General features: G+C 41.5%; 1 long non-coding RNA gene across 2 annotated transcripts in view; it reads left to right on the forward strand.

Annotated features, from left to right (window-relative positions):
• LOC117500204 overlaps positions 1-18964 on the forward strand; it is a 45836-nt gene that overhangs the window by 21002 nt on the left and 5870 nt on the right. For both annotated transcript variants that reach the window (XR_004557772.1, XR_004557771.1), the window contains exon 2: positions 10218-10266. This is a non-coding gene — a long non-coding RNA (uncharacterized LOC117500204). The remainder of the gene's footprint in view (positions 1-10217; positions 10267-18964) is intronic.

Genomic DNA, 18964 nt, shown 5'->3' on the forward strand with positions numbered 1-18964 from the left:
TGAGAGGGGGAATAAAATGATCAGCAAGAGGAGGGAAGAAAAAAAGAGTAGGGGGGACGCTTGGGGCTGGGGGTGGCAGCATGTGCTCCAGAAAGAAAGAAATGCGTCACATGATCGTGGCAATTCAGAGTAAGATGTGTTTCTTTTTTTTTTTATTGTGAGATTTTAGCGATGATGTTCTCAGATTTGCCGGGCTACATTTTGAGCTGCTCTGTGGTGAGATTGTTTTGTTCTGTGGGTGTCAGATGATGTATCCTCGCAGGGAGCAAAGGTCAAGGTTTATGTGCTGAACTGCTTTGTTGAGAGGCCGATCCCGTCCTAATGAGGATTCTCACACAGCCACTTTCATGTTTTACGCAGAAAAGGGGGCCAAGGAAACAATCTGTTCTGCTCTTTCTCCGGGATGCCTTTGTTTTTTTATTATCTTCAAAATGTGAGCTGGTGTTAATATTTAAAAGGACTTTTAACAGATCAGTTAAGGCAAACTAATTGTTATAACAACTGTGTGTGTGAGGGCTTTGGATTGCAAATCTGTCGGTGTGAGGAGTCACATCTGTCTGTTTGTTTGTTGATTTGTTTGTGTTTGGGCACAAGCTGTGTGTGTGTATGTGTGTGTGGAGTTGAATGGATGCTTTGGGCTTTTCTTCATGAAGGAGGGGTGTGTTGGAACGTTGAATTTGGTCATGCAGCTGACGCTTTTACCCCCTCACACACTCCAAACAGAGCGGACAGATGGCCGGCCCTCAGGAAGGGCTCGGGGCGGTGATCTGCTCTCAGACCGTGGGAAAGTCTCCGGCTGACTTCACCTGCTCAGCGATGTGACCGGATTAAAAAGCAGTGAGAGAAAGGAGAGAGAAACTTGGACGCATTTTCTCATATCTTCTTTAAGAGAGAAAATAAAACAAATACACTGAATAAACTGAACCGTTGACTTTAATTAAATGTATTATATCAAGGAATTCCACATAACTGTATTAGGTTAGAAAGCAATAATGTTTAGTTGAACCTAATATTTTTTTATTTAAACTCAATATTAGTGCTTTCAACTGACCTCATACAGTTATGTGTAATTTGTCGACATAATACATTTAATTAAAGTCAACGTGTCAGTTTTTTCAATATAGAGATTGTATTTGAAATTCTTTTTTTTACCAGCAACCTGTAAACTATTATTTTAGTACAAAAGGACACAGGGTGGATGGGTTCATTCTATTTTGTGCACGCCTCTTTGTAAGCCTAATTGGAAACAGTTGATCCTCAGTTTGTTGGGACATACGACATGATGTTTGGCTATTTCTCCCTCTGCTTTTCATTATCTCTGTCAGAGAGACGGCCATGTGCACACTTTGATTTATTGTTAATAAAAAAGGAACAGAGCCGTTTGTCAACTTTGCATCTGATTGATGCTGAGATGCATGCACACTTCAAATTCATGCCCGTTAAGAAACCACAGGCCTGGCATTTAATGGCTCATTAATTATCAGTTTGAATGTGCAATAAAACTAGACGGATTAGATGGATTTGTGCTTAAAACATTGTTCTTAGCTCATTTAATTAAGTTTGAGGATGTTGGAATTTATGAAGACACTGCTTAAAAGTGTGAAAGTCCAGTTTAAACAATACAAATGAATTATCAACAAACAATCAGTGTCAGTGTAGCGTGAAGTCCAGACAGGTAGCTCTTCATTTACCACTCGGGAATTCCCTCTGTTATCTGAGAGCAGATTCCAGCAGCAGAAAAAGAAACATATGTACTGTCGATGGATCAATTCTTACTCTGCTATAAATATTATTTTGTTGCCGTAACCAAGTTATTATAGTTTACTTAAAAAATGTTTGGATGGTGTGTGTTCTGTGTACATTTGTTTTATCACTCACTTTAATCTGATTTAATGACAGATTTTAGAAATATCTAATCCTAAATGAATCTTGCTGAATTACCTCTGATTTACTGGAAAATACAGAGACTATATATCTGACACACATCATTATGCGCTGGCCAATAATTGCCTAGTGTTACATACAGTATGTTTCTGACACCGGCCCAGGCGTCAGTAAACGTTGATTCCTAACCACATCATCCCTGCTACTTTAAGGGCCGCGCTCAATGTAGCAATCCACTGCAGTTTGGCTACAAAAAGACATTTTCTTTCATACGAGGAGAGTGCATAAGAGTTCAATTTGGGAACGAGTCAAGTGCTCTCCATGCAAGAAGGGAGTGTGTGCCTGCCTGTGTGTGAGTGTGTGTGTTGTTGTTGGGTGGAGGACTAATCATATGTGGTTGTGCGCAGAGCAGTGTTTTACAAGAAATGTGAACTTGACTGCAGTGCTCAGACCTTTGTGAGGAATTTAGGACAGAGCAGTTTACATGGAGTTACTAACAACTAAAGTTACTCCAGTACTGTACTGTACATGAGCATTTCCACTGAATGCTATACTTTATTCTAGAAGCCATTATTGTATTTCTTGATAGCTTTAGTTACTTTGTAGATTCAGATTTAAGTATAGGTAAAGTATGCAGCAGGAGTATACAAAGTAATGAAACACTTTTATTGGCTTTACAAGACATATTAATGCATCAAAATCATAATCCACGTAGTGTTTTTGATGCCAATACTACTATAAATAAACAGTATACTCAATGATGATGATGAATGTAGGATTTTCCTTTAACAAGGTATTCAGACTTTTTGGTATTGTAACTTTTACTCTACTTTTTCTTTTTTTCTGTACATTTGCAACACATTCCAGAGCAGTGACGACAGGACAATGTCAACAATAATTTATATGACACGGCTTCTTTCTTTTTTATTCTCTTTCTCTCAGTGAAGGTGTTGCTGAGACTATCTTAGCACTTCATTTAAAGAAATATGAGGCTCTGACTTTTTCCTTTCTAAAAAACACAAACAAACCCCACTTATCTGTCAGACTGCAGGGCTGCGTACCATTCATCTGGATGGAGCTGGTCTCTAACAGAGGCCCAACACTAATCGGGTCACTGGAGCAGTCGCTCACACCGTGAATAAATACACACCCAGAGACATTTTGTGCTCTGGCCCCGCTGAACCGCTCACATCATGGTTTATTTTTATATTGGTAATTTGCCATTGGCGCGATGGTTTGGTTTCAGAGGCCCACATCATTAATCATGGAGGGTATTACTGCAGTATAATTACACTTTCTCTGAGTGGACCCGCAAAATGTACCGCGTGTGTTATCTGTATCCATAACACATCCAATACACAAACAGTCGCGATGTAGTCAGCTGCTAAGTATGCTCAACACAACGGTGCAGTAAAGCAGTGGCTGATGCTGGAATACAGCAAACCAATTGTGGTTTCACTGAGGAAACTGAAACGTTGACTTCAATTAAATGCATAAGGTCAACAGATTTCACATTACTGTATTAGGTTAGTTGAAAGCAATAATATTACGTTTAAATAAGAAACATTAGGTTCAACTTTACAACCTTTGAACTAACCTAATAGGAGGTATAATATCTAAATTAAAAAATAAACGTCCATATCCCTAGGGTTAGGGTTAGGGTGTTGGTGTGGACTGACTACACGGGCACATTCTCTTAGAGAACGTTGTTTTAAGGCCTTAGCAAGAAATTAACTCATTAGGAGTTGACAATAATTGAAACTGCAAACACCCCAGGAAACAAATGAATGTGTTTGTGTGGGGGGGCTGGAGTCAGTGGCAGTGCTGTGTAACCCCTTTAAGATCATTCTTCCACACAAAATGCATCCCCGGGGTGTGTGACACATTTGTGAATGGGCTCTTCCACAGGATTTAACGGGTTAAGAGCAGACAAAGGGAGCTGAGAGCATGTAGCCCGGCGGGGGGGCGCCCAGTGGAAACACCAGGCTGCCTTATAATCCCTGCTCTGTCCAACCCGCTCACTGACATGTGCTCTGCCAGGCTACATGGCTGTGGGTGAGAGGAGCCACATGTTCTCAACTGGAGCGCATCTCTGCAGAACTGCCTCCACACACCTTTCACACACACACACACACACACACACACACACACACACACACACACACACACACACACACACACACACACACACACACACACCCTCCATATATGCATGTGTAAGCTGAGTGAGTAAATGATCATAATGCCAAATGGACATGAACTTTGGACAGATGTCTTGAATTATTGTCTAGACCTGCTGCATGTGATTTCGTGTAGTAAGTCTTGATTTGTCAAACATACAAATATAGAAGTATCATACAGTTCACTATGGGTGTACATGTGTCATATGGTCCACAGTGTATACTGCAGCTCATAGAGGCCTAGCAGAATAAATCCAGTACATAATGCAGGGTGAAGTCTGCAGTATCTTTTATCTGTGGTAATTTAGGTCTGTAACGCTATTTAAATACCATGTAATACCACTTTTTTTCCCCATAAAAATTAAGGTTGATAATAATACAATTCAATTCATATGAAAATTGTGAATGTATGATCATTATTATTATTTTTATTTTTATTATATTAACTATTATTATTATTGTTTTTTATAAAAAACTTTTTTTATTTACAGTATCAAACTTTATATTGTTGGTAATATCCAACCAGACACAGTGAAGCAACTTCATACTTACACTTCCATGTTAATTGTCTTATAAAGCTTGATCATTTGAATAATGTTCACTAATACAAACATGTGGGCCAAACCTTTGCTAAACATACCTGATGGTAGGTCTTCTACATGAACTGTGACCTTTTTCTGGATGTAAAAAAGCAATAAAACAAGTTAATTTAATATTTAAATTTCTATGTCTAGTGTTAGTATTACCTAAATAGTTATGAATAATATTCCACTTATAATGTGAGTCAATTTTTATGGAATAATACATGGATGGTTATGTTTCTTGTTGGGTTTTTCACACATCTGACAATACTTCCAGGATTTGGCATTAATAAGCAGTTTGCTTCCATAAAGATGTGCATGTTGCCAGTTGTTTGGCCTGGTAGACGTGCAGGGTGCACTGTGGATGTCTTTAGAATTAAGAGCTTGTTTCCAGAGCCCGTCAGACGATGCTTTGGAAGTCAATTACCAGCTAATTGTCATTTCTATTGGAAGGCAGTGCTGACTCACCTGCTGATTTACCTGCAAGTCACCTGCTTTATTAGCCACAATAAGATCTGTGCACACTTTCCTCTATCTAGTACTCGACTGAAAAAGCATCAAACGAGCATTTAAAAACCATCATCAAATACAAAATAATCTCTTCTTGCTCATGAGTTACCGACTCCTACCTCCTAATTGTGTCTGATTGTTTTGCAAGGGCCTAATTAAAGCCTTGAATCAGCAATCATTCTCACATAGTCCTACGCTAATTCACATCATTTCCAGTGTTCTTCTCCCCATTGTCACACAATTGCTTTGATAATGAGAGGTTGTGCAGAGGGATTATCTTTGGGAAAGCATTTGGTGAGCTCTGGCAGAGAAAAGGTATCATTATAATAACCGCCTCCTCAATGAGAAGTCATCTTTGATGTGGTCGATAATGGTCTCTGAAGATGGCCTGTGGACAATTATGTGTGCAATATAATGTTCTGGGTTTCTTTGAAATGCACACACCTGTCGCTATGATCTTAGCAGAAAGATCGTTTGATGGTGTGGCTGGAGTACAACTAGAACTTGGTACTGCATGTGTTCGGATTCCTCAAATAAATGTTAAAGATGTACCAGATACAAACTGGAAACAGTTTTTAAAGCTTTTTTGGTAAATAAATGAATAAAGAACCTTTTAGATTGCGCTCACCTGCTTATTCTCTCATGGTTTGGTATTGTTGATAGGATGAACTAATAGCATTCAGACTCGTGCTTTGATTCAGCCTCCATATTAGAAGTTGTTACGCTTTTTTTGCAGTCACGAAAATGTGAGGAATATTTGTAAGTAATTCACACAAGCAGCTCATCCAATGGCATGACTTATGCCAAATTTCAAATCAAAACCACCGTACCTACTCACCTGAGCATAACATTTGCAAATACTTCATTTTAAATTCTTATGGTCTGATATAAGGTGTAAAATTGCTAATTATTCCCATTAAAGAATCTTTAAAAAAGAACTACTTTCTTCTAGGAACGCATCCACAAAGGCAGTTTTAACATCATTATTTTTACCATCGATTTGGTTTTATTAAAAGCCATGAAAATAAAGCACATAAACAGTGAATCAAACAATAGCGTTAAATATTGACTAAGATCCATCACAGGTTCCTGCTGCTGTGTGCTTTTTAATTACATTTGATTTCAGGACAATGCTAACCTTATCTCTGCCGAGCACTAATTCACTATAAAATGCCAGTCTAAGCCTTTCATTTCTCCATTGTTGTTGTCGTATTGCCTGAGCTGCCTGATAGGAGACAGTGGTAATTAAAACACAAGGCCAGATGAGCCGAGCACACAATAAAAAGATTCCAGGACGAACCAAGGTGCCGCGCCGGCCGATCCATTTTAATTCTGGCCTGAATGAATTTGAAAATGCTCAGGTCAATCAAGAAGATGCATTCCTTGGGCTGTGTGTAATGTCATATTCATCGATCCCCAGATGTTACTTTATGCACTCGTGTGGATACATTTATGTTTCTGAAACTGCGCCGTGAGGAATTCATCAAGTATTGATCCGTTTTTAGCGACGCGCGGTCTGATAGCTGCCTCGCCCGGAGCCAGGTTATCAATTCTGCACCACTCAGAAGCACATGCCCTTTACTGTGTTATTGGGATGCATCTACATTTGACAAAAGTCTATTTCTATTGCCAAGTGTCTTTAAATGAAGAGGCAGCAAAGACACCCTTTGTGCTCAGGGTGGGATTTTCCTGCAGTTTTTATCTTGGTGGCTTCCTTGTTTGGATGAGATTTGGTTGTCCTCTTCCCCTCCCTCCTACAACAACTGTCTGATGGCCTCCATTCCTCTCTGCGCTCTGATTGGTTGCCGGTTAGTCAGCTGCAGCCAATAAGCCTTGCTGAAAACATCAGTGTCTGGTGCTAGGCAGCAGAATCAACAGACAGGTGGGTCAGGCCCCGGCTGTAAGCTTTTAAAGCAACACGAGAGCCCGGGGTATCCGTCCCTAAACATCATTCTGTCCTCCTAAAGAGTCCACATTAGTGAGCAACTGTCTTCTAAAGCCAGAATGTTTGCATTAAGCCGTATTTTATTACACATTGAAGCTTGTATGCCTTTGATTTTGCTCTGTGTGCATGAATTTCAAAATCGAACGTTTCGGGGACGTCGGTTTAGATCCAGCCCCTGAACCTTTTAAGCGTATAATCCCTATAACCCCCTTTCAAATCTATCACTATAATAAAGACTAAACTGGCCAAAAATGATCTAAAAAAAGGAATGTTCCGTAATGGAATCACAAATCTAATTTCATTTCTGTTTTGCTTCTAGTTTATGCACTTGCTGTTAATGTCAACACATATTTGTTCTAGCGTTGAAGTAATATTTCTGTATTTGTGAACCCTGTTTGCTCGTGGCTGGGCATTGAGAAGCGCCTCTACAAAGTCAATTCTGTGTGCAGCCTCAGCCATCTTATTACTAGTTTGCAGTTTCCTTTCTTCCAATATTTAAAACAACTGCACAGTTATCCAAAATATTATTCAGGACATTTTTCATTTCAGCATTGTGGGTTCTGTATTGTGTTATTCTATCCTTGGCAAGTCAAGTCACATACTGAAACACAACAAAACGGCTGGATGAGTTTGTCTCTCATTACACTGAACTCTACAAACTTCTGTCTGGATGAACCTGTTGACTGTTTATCCATCATAGCTTGAGGCTATTAGTTTGATGGAGATACAAGTTTTGAGCCAAAAATAACAACGTGTCTGTGCCTGTGGAGAATAACAAACAAAAAACTCTTCCTTCTGTATGAGCTGCCACTTCGCAGATTTTGGTAAAAATAACACATTGTTTCACTTTATCACTGTATCATGCACAATGTGTTGGAATGACAGCCAATAGAAGCGTGAGTGTTACAAAGTGATGTCACTATGATAAGGCAGTAAGCAAAGGAGTCCAATGGAGGTGCTTCAGGTCGTGAGAGAAACTCCCTCTGGAGGGAACTTCTTGAGGGATTTTAGCCTTTGCAGACCATTGACATGCACAGAAACCAATACAATACAGGACAGGGAAAACCCCCAAAAGCATAATAGGGCCTCTTTTAAGCATGCTATACTCAGCCACCCCTTTGTTGTCCAGAGGACTGATATCTTTGGAAATGTAGATTACAAACTATCAGATATTATGCCTCAAAAAGATGAATAGCCACTCCGTCCAGCCTGTAAATTGCCCTCATCTGATCAATTAAGTGATTTACAGTGATTATGGCTAACTAACAACCCTAACTGATGCTCAGAATAAATGAAAAGCTTTACAGAGTTTACACAGTAAACTGATTTTACAACAATTGACAACGGCACATTTTTTAAAGCAATTATACTCCCAATCCTTTGTTGTCCAGCATTCTGATTATATTTCTATAATGATGTAGTCATTTGAAAAGTGAGCCTATGATGACATTTAGACTCAGGCTCAGTGTTTTTGTTACAGATATTCTTTTAACAGTGTTATTTTCTGTAAACTACCCCCAGTTTAAATGATGAAGCTCTTCATATCTGAGCTCATGTTGTTTGTGTCTCTCCCTCCTCCACTGACTATAGATTTTTCACATCTCATGTATTACCATGTTGAGAGGTCTGTCTGGTTTGTTCACCCCTGTCTCGTGTGCAGTGGTATATCCAATGCTCAAGGGAAGACCCCCCCTTCCATTCTCATTTGAACTTTGACCCCGGCCTCCTGCCTCTCAGGATATGAAATGACCCTCTCAATGGGAGAATGTTTTGGAACTGTGTCAGATGAGACTGTTTAATGTAGGCTGGAGCAGAGGGCTGCTTGGCCATTTTGTAGAGAGAACTAATGGCTCTGTTTAAGCTAAGCTATCATAAAGGAGATCATGTCAGTTTTCCTGTAATCAGAAATATTTTGGTCCGATCCCGTGTCCAGATATATTTAAATCTGGAGGAGTTAATCTTAGTTTGCCTTGCATTCAGTCTCTTGTATTTACTGTAATTGTTGGCATCAGAGCTGAAATCTCAAGCAACCAGCACGCCCCTAGAGTTGACTTTGGAAAGCATTAAGCATTCCTGCTCCACACCATATTAGCCCCTACTTCCCCCACCTCGGGGTGCTGGGCAGCCTGCCAGGTAGAGGTTGCCATGACTCCTAACACCACCCTTCACCCAGTCCCCCGCCTGTCTAACATTTTGATTTAGACAAAAGATGTCTTCACAATGTCAGCAGAATACTTACTGGGAATGCTGTGGCTTTCTGGTAGGAAATCATGTGATCACTCCTGCCAAGGTTTTGTGATGGTGCCAGGCGAGAGCGAGTTAGACACACAGAGGGCGAAAAGAAGGAAACAGGGAATAATGATGCTGGCGAGACGTTTTATCCGGTTTTTCCTTCTCTTGTTCTTGTTTGTTTGGGAGAAAATGGCGTTCAGAGCACCGCTGGAGTTAACTTGTATTGTCAGTGCCTCTTGATCTTTCTTTGCATAACCAAAAAACTGATCAAAACTAAATTAAAACCCAACGGTTGTAACGCTCGCAGAAGGATAGGGAAATAATACATTAGACAGGATAATAGAAATCTGGGTAAGTGAAATTCTCACTCTCTCCTCACTTTGTCGCACTGCGACCGGTGGAATACGGCTCTCTGGCACTGGCACAGTTAATGGTAGCTCCCCGTGGCATGCTTGATTTCACTGGCATCCCTCTCAGGCTCGGCTCTCTGCGGTCTTGGCTAAGTTGAGCTAACCTCTCACCACAGCCTGCTGCTGGCCAGGAACAGCACTGCTATGGCAATCCTGCGGCTAGTTTAGCATAGCAACACTTATAATTGTTATTGTTATGGACCTTATTTCATATCTAGGAACTGCTGAGTCATGCGATACTCCCAGACAGGGCACAGAAACGTATACATGTTCAGTCATTTGTGTTTAAATGTCGCCCCCCTCTCCATGTGGATCTGGTGTTGTCCGAAGTTATTAGCATGTAGCATGCTCCTTTCTCACATCACACTTCTGAATGGTTTCTATTGCAGTTTACTGAAAGTTGCTAGTATTTCATAAAGTGCTGTCCCTTATCAGTGTGTGTGTGTTTTTAACTTTCTTTGTCCTGTTTTTACAGAGATTGACCATGGCAGCAAACCCCCCCGAGCGAGACACTTCCCTGAGGGGTAAGTTATCACAATGCTTTCACCATCTGTCTGATGAACTTTCATTTTTTGGCTGAATCTCAACAAATGCTCCTGCTGCAGTTTCTCTATATGTCAGCTGAAGTGAACCGACTTTCCACTCTCTGTCACTTTTCGGCGCACAAGGGAAGGACATTTTGAGGTAGTAATTCACGCCTGTTAACTTGTATAGCTCTTTGTCACATTATCAGAGACGACAGTGCTTAGACTTTATGCTTTATTTAATTATGTTCATACTTTGGCTATAACCATTTGGCACAAACCCGTAGATCCGATCTTGTGGCGAATCTGACAGCACAAGCTCGCCTCTGTGGGTCTTTGTCATCGTGGTGTGAACGTCGCCTTTAAACCCTTTTTTTAATGTTTCGCTTTAAAACGTAAGTCCCATTTATGATATGAAGTGTACATTGCATATTAATCATATGTCCCATGTACATAGGAAATAATTATCTTGACATATTATGCTGGTGGTAATGCTTTGTGTTAGATAAGAACGACAAAGAGTCCTTATGACTAAAGGATGATATACTATGAATAGTAAATAAAAAAGGGGAACCCTAGTTGAAAATGTGTGCATCCGGGTTGAGGTAGTAGGTTGTATGGTTTAGAATTACATCCTGGGAGTTAACTGTACAACCTTCTAGCTTTCCTTGGAGTACACGTATGACATCAGTCTTTTGTTTATAATGCAGTATAGGATTGTTAATGGCATTGCATTTTAAAAAGACTCAATGCAGTGTTAATGGTCTTTGTATTAATGTGATCCATGCTCAGTTAAGGATCTGATTTCATAGCTGACCTTCAGCCTGCTGCGGCTCGAAACCTTCAATGAGCGTTAACTTGACGAATGCTGTATTTTTAGACATAATGCATTATGGTTAGTGGGAGTAACCACGCAACATCGATTGCATCATGGTGTTCCTTTAACTGCAGTACACACACAAACACAACTATATGCAGTCTACTGTTTTCCTCTGTCTGCATGACATATGACAAAAGTCTTGTTAATAATATTATAGATAGGTAAATAGGCCCAATTACGATGATGTGAAATTGCTGAAGCAACGCTGTACATTTTGGGTTACTAAAATGTTCTGTTGCTGCTTCTGTAACAGTGAAATTCAGTATAAAAAGAGTGTTAGAATCTTGTAACTGGGGTTTTTATACCATCTATGTTAAATGTTGCTCCATCTTTGGCCTGTAATACAGTGTCAGTGTGGCATCTTCAGTCCAGTGTGAGCTTTGCACCAAACATCATGATGTACTTGGTTTAATACAAAGACAAAATAGGAAACATAATAATCTTAATAAATCCCACTTGTTGTGTTTAACAGGTTCTCCATTGTGTATTCCAGGCCCTGTGGTTTCAAAGCATTGCTTTTTGCACATTACATTTGTATATTTTCCTACAGCGGACTAAGGTTTGAGGTACATTTCCCCAGGATTTTGGTTTTATTGACATAACAAACATATGTACGGCTGTTTGCCCCAGCAGAACTCAGCAATATTTATTATGATATTTATATGTTGTCTCTGGGCCTTATATGATATACTGTTCAAGTTCAAAACAATTCGCTTTTGTCGTTCGGAGGTTTAGTCTCAGGTTTGGGCTTGACTCAGTGACTCTGAAGTCTCTGGGTGTTTCTCAATGTCGAGGACGCTTGCTTGGTAGGCAAGAATCCTTCCTAGCCTCGGAAAACGAAGAATTGTGGAACGGGTTAACAGGTGTGCGTCATATGCGAGGCCCCGCCTTAAATGGAGCGCGATTTCCGCCAAAGATTTGGAAATTGGTCCGTGCGCAAAGCATTGTGGGGATTTTAAGACCGCGGAGTCTACACATGTGCAGCCTCGAAATTTCTCGCTACGAAGTATGCCGGCCTCGGTAGAATCCCAAGTATGCTGGACATTGGAACAGTCCTTCGGCGGCACTCGATGACGTAGTATGCTTGAAATAGTGGCTCTGGAGCAGCCTTCCTCGACATTGAGAAACACCCTCTGTGTCTGGTAGACTTGTGCACTCGGCTGAATGCATCCAACTTCATATTTTTCTGGCACAGAGCCATGGCTTGTAAAATGACTCCAAAGCAGCACACAGCAGAAAAGTGGCAACACATTTTGTCCCTATTCAAGACAGCGTTATTTAAAAAAAAAATATTTGAGTAGGTTGCATTGTTTTGTGAGATGGCACAGATTTTGCTCTTCAAGTGGACATCTATTCGGCAAACTTTATCATTATTTCTAATTGGTTTGGGTATTTGAAATTGCCTTTGTATTCATATGAGCCAGATGTGTTGTTGTACTTTAAAAATCTGAATCTGAATCCTATAATCATACAATTATCTCTAGACGATTTGCTCTTCCCTTTGGCTAAAGGACTCAAACTTATAATAATAACCAACTGAGGGTTAGTGAGAAATGTAGGTCACACTCCCAATGCCGTACATCAAGGGACTAACAAACCAGTCTTCGAATTTCATTTCCTGAAATCATCTTGGACCTGTGAACAGCCCTGGAAACCCCCATTTGTGTTTCCTATCAGAGCACAAACTGAATGGGATCAAGTGGAAACAGTCATTTCTTTAGATCAGGAAAGTAATTCAATCTGGAGAGATACTTACACCTCTATTGAAGCTGCTCGGTCTCGCATCGTCATTGTCGTCAAACAAGTTTCTGTGAGGGAATCTGAGCCCGGTAAATCCCTGGAAACCCAAGCACTCCTTTTATCTCTTATGTCAGGAAGCTCGCGCCTCATCATTTGACCCAACATAACCAGTGTTGCTGGTGATGAAGAGTTGGTGGCTCGAAATTCTTCAAATAATCAGAAATATATGTCATTTTCTATTCTTTGTTTGTGGTCACAAAGCATTTGTATATCATTTTGGTGAGTTAACAGTTTAACTTTGTTTAGTGACCCAACAATAGGGTCAACGTACCAGACAAGCTAACGTTCAATTAATAAGTACAAAAAAATAAGCAAGAACAAATAAAACAGTAGACACGGGGCTTTTTCTGCGTAAAGGAAAAAAAGACAAAAAACCCAGCAGGGATTATACAACAGCGAGCGATCAGACAAGGGATGGTCGTCTCTGTAAAATATATTGCTTCCACAATTTCCAAGTTTTTTCAACGAATACATAATTTATTTAAAATTGTTGCTAGTTTTTTTTTCCTAAGCTTTCACAAATTGACATGGAGTGTTTATTTTAGGAACCTTGATTTTCCTCCTCTCTCCTCACCTCTGAGCCCCAATGGTTCCTCCAGATGTGCGGAGGAGAGCGGTGCTGCCTCAGCACTCCCCTGTCCAGCAGCTCAACTAAAAGTAATTGGTTCCAGCTGCGCCTTTATTTATGGGATGGTTAAACAAATAAATTATAGGATTAGATAGGGGTGGCTCAAGTTCTGTCTCCAGTGCTACAACAACCCCTTTGAGAAGTCCGTTTGCCAAGAGTCTCAAGGTTCTTCAGCCGACTTTAAGCATTAAGAAAATAAGAATTGTCTTTATTGAATGTGGCAGCTGGAGTCCACATTTTGTGTTGCAGGAAGTGCCGTAATTAGGCTTGACAATCATTTGATGAGTCACCTTTACACTATATTTTTTCGACGAGGAAACAGAAAAAGCAGTTAACCATTAATAGAATAGAAAACCTTTATTGTCATTATACAAAAATATACAATGAGATGTTGTAGTGCAACGCTGTCACAGTGCGCAAACGAAAACAGGCACACAATAAACCTAAACTTTGATTATTTTGAACAAGCAATTAAAGCTAGTATCTATTGTCTAAAGTTCTTAAATCAAATCTGCCTCATCTCATTACTTTCTTATATGAACATTACATTACATGTTACATGTTAGACGCTTTTATCCAAAGCCACTTACATACTCAATACTGTGGACAATCACCACAGGAGCAATTTGGGGTGAAGTGTCTTGCCCAGGGACACAACAAAAACGCTATCAATTAATTGTTTCCTCTCTTTTTTCTTCATTCTATGGTCGGTTGAATCGGTATTAGTTAGTCTACTGTCTCTTATAACAAAGGCAAAAAAGTAGATGGAGACGATTCAAAACTGCTTATATCTCCAGCTGAAGTAAACTCCTCAACCTAATGCAGCAAAACAAAAACAGTCCCTGAAGCCACTTTATTTCAGTGTTTTATTTTTATTTTTATTTAACCTTTATTTAACCAGATAAAAACATTGAGATAAAATCTCATTTTCAATGCTGACCTGGCCAAGAAGGCAGCAACGTTACACATAACACATAACACAAACATATAAAATACAGAGAACATAACTAAGAAAACAAAAGAGGAAAAAGCAGTCACTACATTGTGCACATTAGGACAATAAAAAAAGTACACTACTTGTTACTGCAAGAGCAGCTGGTGGTGAGGACTTCAGACAACTTCAATTTAAAACATGCTATAGAGACAAGTGCCCTCAGTTTGAGGCGTGATTGAAGGTCATTCCAAGACCAAGGACCATAATAAGAAAGACTCCTTTTTCCAGCCTCAGTCCGTACAGTAGGTACCTGGAACCGTATCCAGGCACTGGATCTGAGGTTGTAAGAGTCACAAACTGGGGCAAATCTGACACATATGTAGAGTGGAAGCTTACCTAAAATGGCTTTATACATTAATAAAAACCAGTGCTGCATCCTACGCATAGTAAGTGAGGACCATCCAGTTAGGCTATACAGTGTGCAATGATGAGTCCTATAGGGTGCATTTGATATATAACGCAGTGCAGCATGGTAGAGTGGGTCAAGTTTGGCCAAAACAGTGGGACAGGCCAATCTATAAATGGTATCACCGTAGTCCAGCTGGGACAGGAATAAGCCAGAGACCAACCTTTTACGGGATGAAGTTGAAAAACAACATTTAAATCTGAAAAGGAAGCCAAGAGTGAATTTCAATTTCTTTGTTAAAACTTCAATATGGTGTTTAAAGTTCAGATTACTGTCCAACCAAAAGCCCAGATATTTGTAGGTATCAACAAACTCAACAGAAACGCCATCAAGGGTGTCAATGGAGAGGCAAGAGGAGGACGCTGACTTGGGAGCAAAAAGCATTGCTTTGGTTTTCTTACTGTTCAATAGCAGTTTAGAATCAAGAAGCGCATGCTGCAGCGTGATAAAATCTGATTTTAAATTGGAAACGGCCATATCCAGAGAAGGAGCACACGAGTATACAATAGTGTCATCAGCATACATATGATAGGTAGAAAATTGCATCTGATTACAAATATTGTTTACATATAATAAAAAGAGCAAGGGCCCCAAGATAGAGCCCTGTGGAACTCCCTTCTCCAAGGTGACAGGGTCAGAGACAGTACTACCCAACCTGACGCATTGAGTACGGTCGGTTAGATAACTCTGAAACCAGCAAATGGCATTGTGACCGAAACGAGACACCAACATAACATTAGACATAATGTGGTGATCTACAGTGTCAAATGCTTTGGCTAGGTCAATAAACAATGCAACACAAACTGATTTCTTATCCAAAGCAGCCTTAATATCGTCTAAGACTTTCAGACTGGCAGTCACAGTACTGTGCTTTGATCTGAATCCAGATTGCATAGGGTTAAGGATGTTGTGTGAATTTAAAAAAAGTTTTAGTGTCAGTGCAGTGGATCCATTGTTTGTGATCACATTGCGGATTACACTTTTAATTTCTTTTAGACATCTGGGGAACCATATTTAAAAGGAATCGACCCAGCAGTCAAGGGTCATAAACTTCCTGATACTTTCTCTACCTCAAGTGTCCGAGATCCATCCAAATCCATCACAGGAAGTGAAGCAATCTTGCACAAAAAATATGTCAAATCAGCCAATAGCCTCTTGCGCCTGTATCTGCTGTGCGTGCAGCCATTGGCTTCTCGTTGTTGACGTCACTCACAGGCGGAACCCTTGGTAACAAATCGTCTGAGACCAGAAACACTGTCGTTCCGGCCAGACTGCTACTTTAGCTTCCGAACTCATAAAACCTCCCTTCCCTATAAAAGCGAGCAGCCCCAAGCCCTATTTATTCCAAAGGAAACATATTCCCTTAATGTGCTGGGGGTTAATGGCAAATGAATAATCATAACACACCGATGGCAGACGGGGGGTGTCATCGATCTGTCTGGTGTCAGCCCCTCTGCGCCTGCTGCATCAGCCACTCTCCCCCTATTGATACGCTCTTGCCCCTTGACCCCTGGGACAGATCAATGGCATTGATTTGAGAAGGGCAGGGACAAGGTTAGGATCTGCTGACTGGCCGACAGCTAGTGAGACAAGACATGATCGTCATTAATGTCCCGCTGGCTGGCTGACTGGCTGGCAAGGCGCTGTGCATCACAAATGTCCTGCTCCCTCCTCCTCCTCCTCCTTCGCTCTCCACCTTCACCCCCCCTACTCCTGCTGCTCCATGTTCCCGTTCGGTGCTGCTTGCACGGACCGAGATAAGTCCATTGTTCCGATACCTGTCTGATGCTGGCCCGGCATCTGTGGCGCAGATTTGCATCTCTCGGCTGAGTAATGATATTTGAGCTCATAAACGAACGGTATCATTGCTGCGTAACGTCTCTTGGATCATTGTGCATGTTGTTTATCAATCACAAATGAGCCCGGCCTATTTCATGGGTGCTTTGAAAACGTCTTGCTACAATTCAAAGCGAGTACATTGAGAAACTCTATGATCAACGTCAAACCCCACCGTAATAAGATACGCAGCTTTTGTTGAAAGAGTGTCTACAGATACTGGATTGTGTATCTCCTATGCGCCATTTGCTCATCTGGACCAATTTCATCACACCAATAGGTTGTATCTGCAGTCTAGACACTGTGTGTGTGTGTGTGTGTGTGTGTGTGTGTGTGTGTGTGTGTGTGTGTGTGTGTGTGTGTGTGTGTGTGTGTGTGTGTGTGTGTGTGTGTGTGTGTGGTGTGTGTGTGTGTGTGTGTGTGTGTGTGTGTGTGTGTGTGTGTGTGTGTGTGTGTGTGTGTGTGTGTGTGTGTGTGGAGGGGTGATGGGTGGGATGCAGCGACAGCTCCAGACTCTGCAGTGAAACGGCTGTAATGGAGCTGATTGATCACCTATATGGCCGCCTGCTGGCCCCACTGGCTTTAGCATACAGCAAACTCCCAACCCCCCCCCCGTCCCCCCCCGCCTCTGCGTCACCGCCGCCATCACCGAGCCAATCTTCCAAGACCCACCATCCCCCATAGACTTCAACCTGGCCACGGTTTTGACATTGGCTGCAGGATTGACTTCTTCACGTCGGCGGTGTTCGGCTCGCCGTTCTTCTGCGTGTGTTCCGTAGTAAAGAAAGGTACCGAAAGACATTTTCAAATTCAGTCTTTTTTCTGGTGGAGCAGCAGAATAAAAAAAGCGGACGTTTCCATTTAGATTAAAGGGCATAATCAATCAATGATAACATTTGCAGATCTCTCTCCCTGCCCCCTACGTGTCACACGGGGTCATAACCCTAATCTATCCGGGGTGTTGAGGGTGATTAAACTCTGAGATTAGAACAAGCTGTCAAGGGCAGATCTCGCTCAGACAGACAAAAAAAACGTCTTCTTTGTTTATTCTTTTCTACAGCCTTCCCCACAGTTGAATTAATATTGCACACTACAAAAAAACATTTATCCCATTTGCAGTAGAAAAAGTGGATATTCTGCTGTGAAAGAACAAAGAAAATGTCATCCCTTTAACGTTAATTCACTTTAAATGAACTATATTTAACACACCCGTGTGTAGAAAATATAATATCTTTGACACATTAACCAGCACTAGCATCTGACTCGGACTGATGTGTGGCTTACTGTTTTCGAGCCTCGGTCACAATATTGTGACAGTGACAGTGTGTGTTCATGCTTGCAGTGACCACACAGTGCCGAGCCGCTGTAGTGTCATCCTGTGTCCTGCTTTCGCTTTCCTGCATCGGGCATCTGTCTTTTTTTTTGTGTGCAGCCAGTGTGTGTGTGAGTCACTATTTGTGTGTGTCAGATGACTGTTTGTATTTTGTATCACATGCTCTATATGTTGATCAGTGTTTGCATGTGAGCAGAATTCAGTGGGATGGCTGCGGTGCGTCCTCCTCCACGGCCAGCCCGTTCGCTGCATCGTGTGTGTGTGTGTGTGTGTGTGTGTGTGTGTGTGTGTGTGTGTGTGTTTGTACGCGGCTGGAAAAGAGAAGAAATTGATCAGCACAGGGAGGAACGTGTTCACCGGCAAAGGCTGGATGGAGGGTGTGTGAGAGAGAGAGAGAGAGAGAGAGAGAGAGAGAGAGGGAGGGAGAGAGCGAGGGCTGTCGCTGCAGACTCCTGCTGCAGTATCTCACTTTGGGCAAGCAGCTGCAGACAGGGAGTAACAGGCAGAGAGACAAGCAGACAGGTACAGACCTGGTGTGATGGGAGGGGACGAGGGGGGGGGGGGGGGGGGTGGAACAATTGGTAGAGGGCAGTAGACGCTGGAGAGGCAGAGCTTGGGGTGGAAGGGTCAAATGTGGGAGGGGGGATGGTGAGAGGAAAAGGTAGCGGGTTGCGGCGGCGGGAGTGAATATTTTTGGCTTTTGTTTTTCTTCTTCTTTCATCGTGTTGGACCTGTGGCGACAGAGAGGACAAATATAAAAGTAGATGACAGTGTCAAGACATGGCTGATGGTCCTGGTGTCTGGAGGAGGGAGGAGGAGGA

This window comes from Trematomus bernacchii, unplaced genomic scaffold (genome assembly GCF_902827165.1).
Source record: "Trematomus bernacchii unplaced genomic scaffold, fTreBer1.1, whole genome shotgun sequence".
In the NCBI taxonomy this organism is placed as follows: Eukaryota; Metazoa; Chordata; class Actinopteri; order Perciformes; family Nototheniidae; genus Trematomus; species Trematomus bernacchii.